Genomic DNA, 14,835 nt, shown 5'->3' on the forward strand with positions numbered 1-14,835 from the left:
GTGTCTGTTCTCCTCTACAGATCTCAAGTCTTCAAAAAGAACTTTTCTGCAGCAGCTTCCAAGGTGGCTGTTCTGACCGGCTGGTGGGCATCACCCTGTGGCTGGGCGGCGTGGATGGACATCTCCACGTGGATGGACATCACCGTGTGGATGCCTCAGTCAGCTCCAAATCTAATACCACTCACCTAAGCCACCTCCACCGCTCATCCTCCAGATTGTGCCCATGTGACCATCAGCCTTCTAGTTTAACTAGCCTCAACTTCTTTCCTGCCTCCATCCTATTACCTTACTTAACACGTGCCCATCATTAACATTGTTCCTATAATTATTTCCAATAGGGTGTTGGGTGTGTCAGAATCTCTGGGCAGGGGGCTGGGGTGGAAAAGGGGGTCAGTTAGCCAAAGCTCCCTGGAGCTTCTGATAAATACCCCAAAGAGAGCATGACCTCCAGTTCCAATCCCTAAACTCCCAGTTTAGAGTCACTGCCTAGGAGGAGTTGGTAGCCACACCTGTGTATTACTTATGATATTTACCCAGCTGCTGCACCAACGGTTAACATAACAGTCCCTAAATCAAGATAGACGTTTAAGTCTCACAAAACTGTCTGCCTGTGTGCCAACCAAGTCTGTTACAGACATCCCACGATTGTCAAAGACCTAGTCAACTTCTATCTCATTTCATATCCTCAGTATATGGCTTTTACCCCATGGTCCAAAATGTCTTCTGAGCTCCAGCCATCATTTCTGCATTCCAGCCAGCAGGAGTCAGACTGAAAGACACTTTCTAGAAGCTGGACTTGACCATCCATCTCCTTTCCATTGGCTAGATATCTGAACCGAAAAAGACAGTCTCTGTTCCACACTGTTATGACTCCAGCTGAAGGTGGTGGGCCACTCTTCATCTAAGGAAGTTACTGTTAGTGGACAGCAACATCTTTGTCTGCATATACAAGCAAAAGTCTTAGGTGGAATCTGCAGGAAACTCACTTCAATGAAGGAGACATAGACGCTGCTTCTTCCGTCATCTCTCCTTCTCACCTCCAATCCGGCTGTCATGCACTGGACATGGATCAGACCTTGAGGATGTATGACGATAAAGTGAAAGTGAAGTCGCTCAGTCGTGTCCGACTCTTTGCGACCTATCAGGCTCCTCCGTCCATGGGATTTTCCAGGCAAGAGTGCTGGAGTGGATGGCCATTTCCTTCTCCAGGGGATCTTCCCGACCCAGGAATCGAACCAGGGTCTCCCGCAGTGCAGGCAGACGCTTTACCATCTGAGCCACCAGGGAAGCCAATGTATGACGATGGAGAAGCAAAAAAGTAGAAAGAACAAGTCTCGACGGCTGTGAGGTCATTATTCTACCCTGGGCAGTCCATCTCCAGACTGTTACATAAGGAAGAGATAACAACTGTCATGTTTAAACCCATCAGTTTCTTGTTTAGTCACACACAGGAGAGCCGACTCTAAGGCCTAAAGGATACAGGCGTGAAGTAAGTCAGTCCCTGGCTGGCAGGCAGACCCCAGCTGTGATCCCCACTGTTTCTGTGAACCAAAGACGGATGAATTCACATCGCCACTGAACGTGCTGGGAGCTCTGCAAGAGACCTCAAGAGAAAAGTAGAATTTTGGCAAAATAAGTCATATTCAAGTCTTAGGATCCAGGGGGTGTGTGGGGGATCTGAAGATAGTCTGGAAGCTGGTGTTTGAGATCCATTCTGACTCAGCTAGTAGGCTCTTTGGGATGGAAAAGGCTTGAAATATAAACAGAAGACCTACCTGCAAACCATAAGGATTATGGTCAAGGTGATCATAACTCCAGCCTGGGGAGGCTTGAAGACATTGGGAGCATGAGGCATGTGTGTGTAATGTGTGTGTGTGAGAGAGAGAGTGTATATGTATGTGTGAGTGTGTGTATGCATGTGCACAGTATATGTGTCCGTGTGTGTGTGTGTGTGTGTGTATGTGTGCACATGTGTGTATCTGTGAGTGTGTGTGTGTGTGTGAGTGTGTGCATTGTGGAGGTCACTAAATGCACATTTGACTAAATTCTAAATTGGCAGATGGTAGAATCAGTCTGTGGTCAAACCCAAGACAAAGCTGCCTATAGAAATCCTAAAAGGAAATTGAAGGAGAGTGTGATGAAGTGATTCTTTCTGCCCCAAGGCTGCCCCTCCTGGGATGCTTGGTCTACGGGGAGCCCAAGTGTCCAGTTGCCACATCCTCAAAGGGATGGACACAGCATTATCGATGCTGTTCCTCCAGGCAGGCACACAGCAGGGCCAGCAAATAATTGTTGAGGAAACGAATGAATGACATGCTTTCTGCTTTCAGGCTCCCTATAACTAATGGTTGTTCAGTTATTCAGTCTTGTCCAACTCTTCGACCCCATGGACAGCAGCACATCAGACTTCCCTGCCTTTCACCATCTCCTGAAGTTCGCGCAATGTGTCCATTGAGTCAGAGCAGGTGATAATTAATATTTTCAAGCTGCAGAGTCAAAGAAAAACTCCAACCACAGGGAATCACATTTTCAGGATGAAGCCCTGCAACAAGAATCCTGGTATTTTTGCCTGATGTTTAAATATACGTAAATGAAAATCTCATGAAGATACTTGAATTCAAACACTCTGCTGCTTTTCACAACCTTTATGCCTCCCAGCCTGCCAGGAGCCATATCACCTCATGCCTGGCGACTGGGGTTGCTTCCCAACCATTCTCACCGATTCCATTCTTTCCTCCCCGTGAGGGGTCCAAGGGTTTCATATGTGGACACAGTACAAGAGAAACACTTCATTTTGGGATCTCAATCCCATGAGGGGCGGTGAGAGCCTAAGGTTACTACTAATGGTCAGGTTCTCTGCTACTTGAAGAAAGTCGGTCAACAGAGAGAATAAAACAAAGCCAAGCCCTGGCAACATCACTGGAACGACTGGATCCGGCTCTGCCTGGATTTGCCCCTATTCTTTCCGGACACCTAAGTCAACAACCTTTATGTTTAAGCTCCTTTGGAGCCAGGATTGTGTCCCTTGGCAACAAAAGGCTTCCAGCAAATGCAATTGTCTAGGTCTCAACTTCCTCGTCCGCAAAGCAAGTCACCTCCTGAATCTTAGGATCAGATGAAGTTGGGCTGCATCGGACCTTTGTGAATGTGAAGTAGAGTTCTTTGTTGTCACGTATGGGTGAAAAGCACTTATCAGCTAGGACGCTCTGGGTTGCAAGAAATCGAATGAGTGGCTAAGATGACTTTCAGCCATGGCTACGCTCAGACAGGAAAGAATCTGCCTGCAATGCAGGAGATATGGGCTTGATCCCTGGGTCAGGAAGATACCCTGGAGAAGGAAATGGCAACCCACTACAGTATTCTTGCCTGGAGAATTCCATGGATGGAGGAGCGAGGTGGGCTACAGTCCATGGGGTCGCAAAGAATCGGACACGACTGAGGGACCAAGACTTTCACTTTTGACTCAGAGTGTAGCCCAGGATCAGCACCGGCATCATCTGAGATTTGCTGGAAACTCAAGCTCGGGAGCCTCGCTCACCCCAAATCACACCCCTGTGCTTTAACAAGTTCCCCGAGTGATCCTCACACACACTCAAGTGCGGTCAGCAACAGCTTCAGCAACTACAGATTTACTCTCTCATATACAAGTAGTGGGCTTCCCCAGTGGCTCAGATGGTAAAGAATCCACCTACAGTTCAAGAGACCTGGGTTCGATCCCTGGGTCGGGAAGATCCCCTGGAGGAGGGCATGGCAACCTGCTCCAGTATTCTTGCCTGGAGAATCCCCAGGGAGAGGAGCCTGGCGGGCTACAATCTGTGGGGTCACAAAGAGTCAGACACAACTGAGTGACTAAGCACAGCATGGCAAACAAGCAGCACAACGTCAGCGGGGAGCTGCTGTTCGATTTGACCCGGGGCCTGGGTGCTTTCTGCGCCGCTTGGTTCACTGGCTTTTGTTCTCAGGTTTGTCTCATGGCTGCAAGATGGCGGCTCAGCCTCTGATCATGAATCTTCTTGGAATCACGTACAGGAGCAGGAGGGGTGATTTCTCCACACATATCCTTTCCATCAGGGAGGAAATCCTCCCCCAATCCCCAAAGGACTCTGTCCTTTTCCATCAGGAATGAGGGATGCTTCCCATGGCTATGCCTAAGCCATCACGGACGCGGGTGAGGAGGGACCACGGATGGCTCAGACCGAGCCTCATCCATTGCCCGTGGGCTCAGAGGCTCCCTTGTGCGGGTGGGAGAGGGGATGCCCAGACCTGGCGGGGGCTTTGGCAGCAGGTGAAGAGGGTCAAGCCAGCTGAGGGGCACCCCCAGGAGGGTCTGCTGCACGGACAACAGGAGAGTGGTCTGGAGCCGCAGTACCCAGGCTTCTGGGCACCAGGGGCCGGTTTTATGGAAGACAATTTTTCCACACACCAAGGGTGGGGAGGGGATGGTTTCAGGATTCAAGTGCATTACATTCATTGTGCACAGTGACAAGTGTGACAAAGAGAAAGTCGCTCGGTCGTGTCCGACTCTTGGTGACCCCATGGACTAGACAGTCCATGGAATTCTCCAGGCCAGAATACTGCAGTGGGTTGCCTTTCCCTTCTCCAGGGGATCTTCCCAACCCAGGGATCGAAACCAGGTCTCCTACAGTGCAGGCAGATTCTTTACCAACTGAGCCACAAGGGAAGCCCATTGCACTTTACCTCTATTATTATTACATTGTGATATACAATGAAATAGTTATACACCTCACCAAAATGCAGAATCAGATCATCAGATTCTCCAAGGAGCATGCCACCTAGACCCCTAGCAGGCACAGCTCACAGTAGGATTCTTGCTCCTATGAGAATCTAGTTCTGTCCTGGGTTGGACAGGAGGTGGAGCTCGGTAGGTGATGGGAGCAATAGGGAGCGGCTGTAAGTACAGACGAGGCTTCACTTGCTCGCCACCACTCACTTCTTGCTGTGCAACCCGCTTCCCAACAGGCCATGGACTGGGACCCGTCTGTGGTCCAGGGGCTTGGGGACCTCTGCTCTAGATGTTGGAGCGATCCTGTTGCTTTGTCCTCTGATCCGTCAATTAAACTCTAGGCCTGGGCATCTCCTCTGTGTCTGGGAGCCTTCTCCATGGGTCTTGGATGAGCAGGATTTTCCAGGTGTATCAAGTGAGTTTTCGTTGGTTCAAAAGGACCATGGAGAGAGGTTGGGCAGGCAGAGTCCCCCAGGCACCACCTGCCCCACAGGTCTATCCCGTGTGGATTGTTGTGAGTCTTCCCTGATGTCAAGGCCATGCCCAAACCCGCCAGCATCACCATCCACGCAGCAAGGCTCCACCTGCTCAGTTGTCTCATCACCTAGCAGTGCCTCACAGCCTCCAAGGACACAGTCCAAGGCATTTGCAATTTCTAAGTTCAGGAACAAGACTTCACCTGGGGACGCCCTGGGTAGCAGGAGGTTTACCCCAGTCATCCAAGCCCCCAGCTGGAGGATGCAGGAGCCTCACTGGAGGGAGGGGTGTCCCGCTCCCAGAGTCAGCTTCCGTCCAATAAGCCAGGCTGCCTCCCCGACAGGCCGGCCAGGCCGCCGCCCGGATGGGGCTCCCCGGGGGCGGCAGGGACCCAGGCAGCGCATGGGCCCCTAGTGACGAGGGCGCAGCTCCTGCCTAGAAGTGCCCTCGTCTCCAGAGGCCTCCAGACAGACGGAGGACGAGGGGACGAGCGCCCTGCGGGGATCTGAGCCGCGCGTGAGCCCTGGGGCCCCGCGGTCCTCCAGGGCGAATTACCTGTGATGCCGTCTTGGTCGGGTGATGTTTTTAATTCGCATCCTGGGAAAAGGCTGCAGCCTCGAAGCGCTCCTGTGGAATCTCAGGGAAGGCTCCACGCCCCATGGGGTTGTTCTGGTTACAAAGCAACGCTGAGCATGCTGAGCCGGCGGTGCTGAGAGCTGTGGCCTGAAGCGGCCTCCGAGCTTCAGGGCTTGAGGCTTTCTCGGGGTTGCTCAGGGCTCACTCTGCTCCGGGGCGGAGGGTGAGAACCCATGGACGGCGTCTGAGAGGGTCTGCGGGGGCCTGGCTCCGAGCCGGCAGCAGACGGCGCGTCCTGGCGCGGCCTCCCCCGAGGGCCCTGGACCGTCTCCGAGGGCCCCGGGCGGCCCCGGGGGGCCCCGGAGGCGGGGACCCGGGTGCTGATGGGCCGGCGTCTTCAGGGCTCCGCTGTGCTCTCCGGGGCCCCTGCAGGGGTGAGTCCAGATGCCCCCGGGACGACCAGAGCGGGCGGCCGGAGGGGACGCCGACCGCAGCCCTGCGGACCCAGGAGGGAGAATGGGGAGCTTGGAGCCGCACAGAGGTGAGAGCCCCGGTCAGGGGTCTCCATCCCAGGTGAGGGACCTCCGGCACCTGGGAGGGGGCCGTGGGGGCGGGATGGAAGCAGACAACAGGTCTGCTAAGAACCAGCTCTGCCCCAGCTCGCTGTGTGACCGCGGACACCAACCTCCCGGAACCTCGGCCTCCTTCTCTGAAAAAGGAGGCAGTGATGACGACCCAGCACACCCCAGACTCGAAAACCAGTATTTGCTTCCTTTTGCCTTTGGCAAATTGCTTAATCTCTCTGACCCCCGGTTTCTTCCTCTGCAGATATAATGATCCCCATGACATTGAGTTGTGGGGAAAATATGATAATAGCTGGGCTTCCCTGGTAGCTCAGTTGGTAAAGAATCAGCCTGCAATGCAGGAGACCCAGCTTCTATTCCTGGACTGGGAAGATCCGCTGAAGAAGGGATAGGTACCCACTCTAGTATTCTTGGGCTTCCCTTATGGCTCAGCTGGTGAAGAATCTGCCTGCAGTGCAGGATACCTGGGTTCAATCCCTAGGTTGGAAAGATCTCTGGAGAAGGAAAAGGCTACCCACGCCAGAGTTCTGGCCTGGAGAATTCCATGGATTGTAGAGTCCATGGGGTCACAGACTGAATGACTTTCACTTTCACGTGTTGGCTCAGCATTTATTCTGTGACTTGCTCCATCTTCAGTTCTTCATATGTATTATTCACTCATTCACCTTCTCAATGGACCCCTGAATTAAGTACTATTATCATGTCCTCGTACAGGTGAGGAAAGGAGATACAGAGAAGTCATGAAACCAACCCCATGCATGTAGTCGGTAGAACAGCCTGGCTGCTCACTGATGTTACCTTAGGGGAAAAGTGGAAGATATATCTCTGAAATATTAGTATATTCTGAGCAATGAGACCAGGAGACATTTTAAGTGTCTATTTTGGGATTTTGTCAGTTTTCGGGTTTCCTACCATGACATGTGTGACTTTCATTATGAAACACACATAAGAGAGTCTCAACATAGGATAACATATATCAGAATGGAAACCACGGTTCAGCTCTTCTCAACCCAGTGCTTTGCAGGTCGCTGAGAAGAAGGGAGGGTCGTGCAGTTCCATATGTGGGAAGCATCCCCAAGAGGTGACCCCAGCAAGACAGATGCAGATGTGGGGGGGCGCCTCCTGGGGGCTGGGGAAGCGGGGAGCACCTGTTTCACGAGGTTGTTTGTGACCTTTCTTCAGAGGTGATGAAGGCGTGCTGGGACTAGACAGAGAGTAGTTGCCCAACATTGTGAATGGACTAAACCCCAGGGAATTGTAACTTGACAAGGGTTAATTCTATGTGTTGTGAATTTATCTCAATCTTTTACAAAGGAGAAGAGACTCCTGCCTGTAGCTTATTCCTGTCCAGGGGTTGGATCTGCTGGAATGAGCCCCCTTGCCCCGCCCGCTTCCTCCCCAGGGAAGGAGCTCCAGTGGGGAAAGCCTCCTCTGCAAGTTTTGCCTGAGGCTCTGGGGGAGGCAGCCCCCTGTTGGGGCCCCAGCACCCTCGTCGGGGGCACTTATCAGGTCCCTTGGGGCCTTAGGGCCTTTTCTGGATGAGGAGCTCCTCCTCCTACCCCGCCTCCTGCCCCCTCCTTGCTGCCTGGAAGATCCATGCTGTTACAGCCCCCAACCCCGGGGCAGAGGGTGGGGGCCGGGTGGCAGGTCCGTGCTCGCTGCCCCTTCGTCAGACTTACTGTTCTTTCCCTGTGATGTGGTCTTCAAGGTGAGTCACTTACCCCCGATGCTGCCCCCCATCCTTCAAGTCTGACCCCCGGGGTCTCGCTGGGCCCCAGCTGGAAAGCTGCTGTCACAGGATGAGTGGGATAGAAGTCAGGTGGCAGAACTTGGAAGCACCACCCCAACCCCAGCCCCCAGCAATCTCACGGCCTGGAATCTTCTCCCGGCTACTCTGCTCTCGGGAGAAGCCTGATCCACAAACCCAGCCCTGGAGCAATGGGACCGCACCTGCTGTGTGGCCTTGGGGCCTTGGGGCCTCGGTGCAACACTTTTAGGAGACGGAGTGGGTACGAGTGATGAGAGAGCTCCAAGGCCCTACAGGCCCAAAAGAGAGGCGGGCAGGCCTCTGTTTCCACCCTTCCTCTCCTTCCCTCCTACAAAGTCTTCCCTGTGACTCAGATGGTAAAGAATCTGCCTACAATGTGGAAGACCCAGGTTCAATCCCTGGGTGGGGAAGATCCCCTGGAGGAGGACATGACAATCCACTCCAGTGTTCTTGCCTGGAGAATATCATGGACAGAGGAGCCTGGTGGGCTACACTCCAGGGGGTCACCAAGAGTTGGACAGGACCAAGTGACTCACACTTTCACTTTTCCCTCCTACAAACAGCTGGCATTTGGCAACGGTCCCTGGAAGATTTCTATGGGGAGACAATAAAATCTTGTGTTTCAGTCTCAGTTCTGCTTTCTATGCTTTCTTGAGCTTAGGTTTCCTTCCCTGTTCAACGGGGAGGTAGGAGCAGCCCCTGCCCCCAGACCCCAGACCCCCCCAGGGGTGGAGAAGCTGGCGTAGGCGAAGGGGCGAAGGCCAGCAGGCCCTGTGAAGGGGCCGGGAGACCCTGAGCTGCGGGATGGGATGACGGCAGCTGGGAGAGGGGCCGCCACCGAGGCCCGCACACTGTCACTTTGACACATTTCCCCAAGCCACCTCATTTATTTTCCCAGGGTTCAGCCCCCTGGGGTTAAAGAGCTGGAACTCCCAGCGAGGCTTTCATTAGCTTTCCAATGTAAATAAGGAAACTTTTTTCCTCCTGGCCGCCAGGAATCTGATCCCTTCCCTCCCCTGGGAGGGAGGTGTCCTGCCCCATGTGGGCACCAGGGAGATCACTGGACCGGTTTCCACCGCACCCCGGAAGGAACAAGTGACCATGGTTACCGTCGGGGCCTCTTCCGCTGCAGAGCAAGGGTGCAGCCTGCTCCAGGCATGGGAAACCCCAGGGCCCCCCAGCCTCCCACGCCCCCATCTAGAGGAGCAGCTCCAGGCAGTGGGAGAAGGCTTGGCAGCCCAAGTCTCAGCCTCCGATGGATGTAACACCCTTCTTGTTGTTGGTGCTCAGTTGTGTCCGACTCTTCGTGTCCCCAGGCTCCTAAACCTGCCAGGTTCCTGTATCCATGGAGTATCCCAGACAAAAATACTGGAGCAGATTGCCATTTCCTTCTCCAAGGGATCTTCTTGACCCAGGGATCAAACTCGTGTTTCCTGCACTGGTGGGCAGATTCTTTACCACTGAGCCACCAGGGAAGCCTTGTGGGGAACACAAAAACTTTATGAGCTTCAGCTTCCTTATCTGTAAAATAGAGACAACACTTCTCCCTTCGTGGGGTGTGAGTTCATTTGCTCAGGCCGCTGGAGCCAAGTACCACACACAGACAGGACTGTCTCATACGAGGGAAGGGTCTGTCCTAAGACTTTGTCCTAAGACTCTGTCCTTGGCTTGCAGACGGGCATCTTCTCTCCGTATCTCTGCACAACATCGTCCTTCTATGTCTGTCTTTCTGTCCAAATGTCCCTTTTTTCTAAGGACACCAGTCAGTGTGAATTAGGACCCATCCTAATGACCTCACCTTAACAATTACATCTGTAAGGACCCTGTCTCTGGAGAAGGTCACATTTCAAGGTATTCGGGGTACAAACTTGAACATGAATTTGGGAGGATGCATTCCACCCATGCAGACCCTAATGCTGGGAAAGATTGAAGGCAGGAGGAGAAGGGGACGACAGGATGAGATGGTTGGATGGCATTACCGACTCAATGGACATGAGTCTGAGTAAACTCATGGAGTTGGTGATGGACAGGGAGACCTGACGTGCTACAGTCCATGGGGTTGCAAAGAGTTGGACATGACTGAAGGACTGAACTGAACTGAACTGAACTGATTCCACCCATATCACAGCAGATGAATGACACTCCGAGGCTGAGCTCTTGTTACCAAGGGAGGGTTCATGTGCTTCATGCGCCAAGAGCCAAACTCTGACAGCTGTGTTGGCAGCAAAGTCAGGATTGACTTGAAGGACATCAACAGAGGAGAACGGGAGACTCAGACTCAAAAGACCTGAACCCCCTGATGGCTTCCAGGAGAGGGTTTTGGAGACAGGGTTAGGAGAGGGTCCTAGGATGCCTGACTGTGGGCCTCCTTCTGATTGGTCGGTGGTGAGGTAGCAGGGCGATGGTTCAGGAATCTCAGTCAACACCCTTCTGGGCCTCAGCCTGGGGTCTCCATGCTTATGCTCAGCAGTCACCATCCTCCATCTGGTGGGGTCTTAGGTTTTACAGAACAACTCGAGGTGTGCACCAGATTCTTCTCTGTGTCTCCAGGAGGAGTCGGGAGTCCAGTGACTACTGTTCTAATCGTTAACTGCGTGAGTCGGCTCTTTGGAACTCGGGGAAGACCTAGGGGACTCAGGCCTTTTTTCTATAAACAAGAGACGGGGCGCACGGAAGGGTTTGTGTACCCAGGAGAGCCCCCAGGGTCCTGCTTGGCCTCAATCCCGCCTTTTCTTTGACTGTCCTCAAACCTGAGGGGGGCTTCCCTGGTGGCTCAGACAGTAAATAATCTACCCACAATGCAGGAGACCCGGGTTTAAGCCCTGGGTCTGATCCCTGGGTCTGGAAGATCCCCTGGAGGAGGAAATGGCAACCCACTCCTGTATTCTTGCCTGGAGAATCCCATGGATGTCAGGCTGCCTTAAAGGGCCAGACGCTGGCCAGGAGTCTGGTGGGCTACAGTCCATGGGGTCGCAAAGAGTTGGACATGACTGAGGGACTAACAGCTTCAGTTTCAATCCTGAGGGGACCTGGGAGGGACAAGAAAGGCAATGAAGTCTTGGATAGAGAGGTTAATCATAACTCTGTAAGTGAACTCAGTGTTAGGGGGACTCGGTTTCGCTCAGGAGTGATTAAGCTGGGGCTCCAAGCCCCTGGGTGCTGGGCAGGGTCTCCCACAGTGACGCCAGTGTCAATCAGGCAGGAAGAAGAGGATTCTGGGACAGGAAGTGGAGTGGAAGGCGGGCCTTGACCTGGTGAGGAGTTGGCTGCCTGCTTCTCTGGGGGTCCTTCTGTGGGGACCGGGACCCCAGGGGCAGGGAGCTGCCTAGGAAGAGGCGGAGCCAAGTCGGGGGCAGTTGCAGGAGGCCTGGAGGGTTCTGAGAGCCGCCATGGCGGGGGCAGTTGTCAGTTACTCTAGTTACGTCCCTCCGGGGGTCCCTAAGCCTCCTATAAAATCCTGCGAAACCGTCCAGCCCCGTCTCAGCTGGGCTGGGGCCTGTGTTCAGGGTTAGGTCAGAGAGTGAGAGGAGCGGCAGGGGGGTGATGACAGCAGGGAGACGCTCTCGGGAGAGGGGAGTGTCAGAGCCAAGCCTGCCACGGCCCGCCCCATCCTTACGGGCAGCCTGGAGGAGCGGGGTGAGAATCGGATGAGGACGCTGTGGGGAGACACAGCCACCCACGTGACCGCATCCCTGCAGACAATGCCTTTCCCAACTCAGTGTGTCTGGGCTTGTGCGCCACAGCGGGCACTGGGGCCAGAGGTTCGAGTGAGGGCAGAGGGAGCCTCCGGAGGGTCAAGAGACTCAGTCCTGCAATAGCCAAGTTCAAATCTCGGGAGGACCAAGCTCAGAAGGTCAGAGCATGATTGCGGGGCATGTTATAGAGCTTAAGGTTTAGGAAGCTTCATCTGCACCCTCAAATCTCCGACCTTGTTTCCTGGCACTGCCCTGGGAACACCCAGGCTCCTGGCTTTTCCCCGAGCCCATGGAGCACCCCAAATCAGGGCCTTGCCACTGTTAACGCCTCTCTCTGGAAGCCTTTCCCATAGTTATTCATGTAACTTGGATTTCTGCTTAAGCATCACCTTCAAAAGACATCTCTGACCGCCCCTGGGAAACAGCTCTCGTTCATCCTGCTACACTGTTTTTTACTTCACAGCTCTATTCCCCGAATTTCATTCTGTCTGTCTGCTGCTTAGTCGCTCAGTTGTATCCGACCCTTTGTGACCCTGTGGACTGTAGCCTGCCAGGCTCCTCTGTCCATGGGGATTTTGCAGGCAAGAATACTGGAGTGGGTAGCCGTGCCCTCCTCCAGGGGATCCTCCCAACCCAGGGATCGAACCCACATCTCTTGTGTCTCCCGCATTGGCAGGCAGATTCTTTACTGTCTGAGCCACCAGGGAAGCACAAAGTTTATTCTGCAGCACACTTATCTGTGTATCTGATTACTGTGAGTTTACCCTGGGAGAATGGAACCCCATGAAGACAGGAGCCCTGTTTTGCTCCCTGTTGCCTCCCAAAGGTCTCAGACAGGGCCTGGCACATAGTAGATACTCAATGAGTGTCTGTTGAGTAAACAGTTACAGGTGATAGGTGTGTACCGACCTTCCACTGGAGCGCCAACACTTGCCTTCTGGGTCAGGCTGCCTTAAAGGGCCAGACGCTAGCAGAGGCAATGTGGATGAGCCACAGGTATTTCTAGGCCTTTGGCGACTCCGTCTCCCATCTTTGTCTCTCTGGTGCTTGGTCCTCTGCTCTGAGTAGGCCCAGTTCCCCACAGTGCGCCTCGGCCACACTGCACACATTTACTGCCTTGTCTTCCTTCTTGCTTTTGTCTCTTACTGTGTTCTTTTCCTTTTTCCATTTTCCTAATCTTGTTTCTCTTTAGGTCAGAACTACTCATCCTACAAGGGCTAGCGTGAAGCTTTTAAATGTTTTTGTGAAAACCTTTTTGTACCAAGAAAACTAATATTCTTTTCCCTCAGATCCCTGAGCACTTCCATTAGACTTTGAGGACATAACAGGGGTCTGTCCTCCTTAGAAGATGATGAACTTCTTAAAAATCTCAAATGAAGTGTTGGTATCTCCAGGATTTTGCATATAATGAGTGCTCAATTAATGTTTGCTTAATCGAATAAAACTGACATTCTTCTCAGAGAATCAGAGGGGGAAAAGGAAATGAATTTAAATGTGCTCTGGGTGTTTCACACCGTGACATACTTTAATTTCCAAATTCTTATTTCCAAAAAAACAGCAGTCTTAACAGGGTATACATCTTATGGCGTGTACATTACCATCCCTGTTTTATAAACAAGGATCAGAGAAGCTGTGTCAGCTGCCCAGGGTCACACAGCTAGGAAGAAGCAGAACAAGGGTTTAAAGTCAGACATATATATTTAGAGACAAAATGGCTTATATTTAGTTTAATGGCTTATATTCAAATTATTTTTATCCCTGTCAATTCAAAGTGAAATTCTAGAAGATGAGGTAGCTAGATATAAATAAGCATGGATTTGTAAACCTTATCCTAACAGCCAAAGGGTAAAAAAAAGTGACCTTTTCCCTCAAGAATGAGAATAGCTTTTATTGCCTTTGGTGTGTGTGAGCAGTTTCTCTGGGTTACACAGACAGCTGTCCCAGTTGAATCAAAACAACTGGCTGCCATGAGGTCGCATAAATGTTTGATGCCTAACTAACGTTGTTCTGGAGGCTGGAACAATTAGTGCAGCTGTACCCAGGGCTTGAAAAGGCGAGAGAGGTATTTATAGCAACAGTAACAGCTTATTGCCAGCATCTGTTTGCCAATGAAACTTATTCTAGGAAATCTTATAATTACCAAGTTCAGTAGCTATCCCATTGGACTCATCAGCTGAAGCTGCAGTTTAAAATTTTATTTTTAAAACCTTCAATGAAGCTAAGAATAGACAAATGAGAGGGTTGCCCTGAAATGGTGTCTCAGGGCAAACTCAGCTCCCTAAATGCAGTTTAGTCCCTGAAGAGATAAAACTTTACAATTGTGTAAGTGAAATAAAAACTATCCATAAAAAAATATTTCCAAACAATGCACTCTAATGTTTATAGAAGTTATCAGGCAATTGTCCTTTAAAGTGGGCTTCTCTTGTGGCTCAGATGGTAAAGAATCTGCCTGCAATGCTAGAGACCAGGGTTTGATCTCTGGGTCAGGACCATCCCCCGGAGAAGGGGATGTCTACCCACTCTGATATTCTTTCCTAGAGGATTCTATGGACAGAGGAACCCGATGGGCTACAGTCCATGGAGTCGCAGAGTTGGACACCACCGAGCAGCTAACACTACACTACATGAAATCCTTAAACTAAATAGTTCCAGAGTGGAAACTGAATGCATCTTTAAACTCTCATTTTTTTTTTCTAGAAAAGTTGGTTACCAAAATTTGTCACTTATAAACTCAAACAATAGAAAAACTTTCAAACTTGAAAAAACAGAAAAGGAGGGATTGGATGGAGGTACATTCATAAAATGCTACTGATTATTTTTTTCCTTCAAAGAGTTTTCTATGGTAATGCTTTCAAGCAAAGGTTTGTAAAACAGAAAACCTGGAAGATGCAGAAAGAGTTTAAGAGAAAAGAAAACGACTTTAGTCCCATTGCTCCCAGAATCAATCGTGGCTGACATGTCAATCTCCTCTTGCTTTGCTTTGTCTTTTCT

Source organism: Bos grunniens, chromosome 6 (genome assembly GCF_055505025.1).
Source record: "Bos grunniens cultivar Pamir isolate PY7600 chromosome 6, Bosgru_T2T1.0, whole genome shotgun sequence".
In the NCBI taxonomy this organism is placed as follows: Eukaryota; Metazoa; Chordata; class Mammalia; order Artiodactyla; family Bovidae; genus Bos; species Bos grunniens.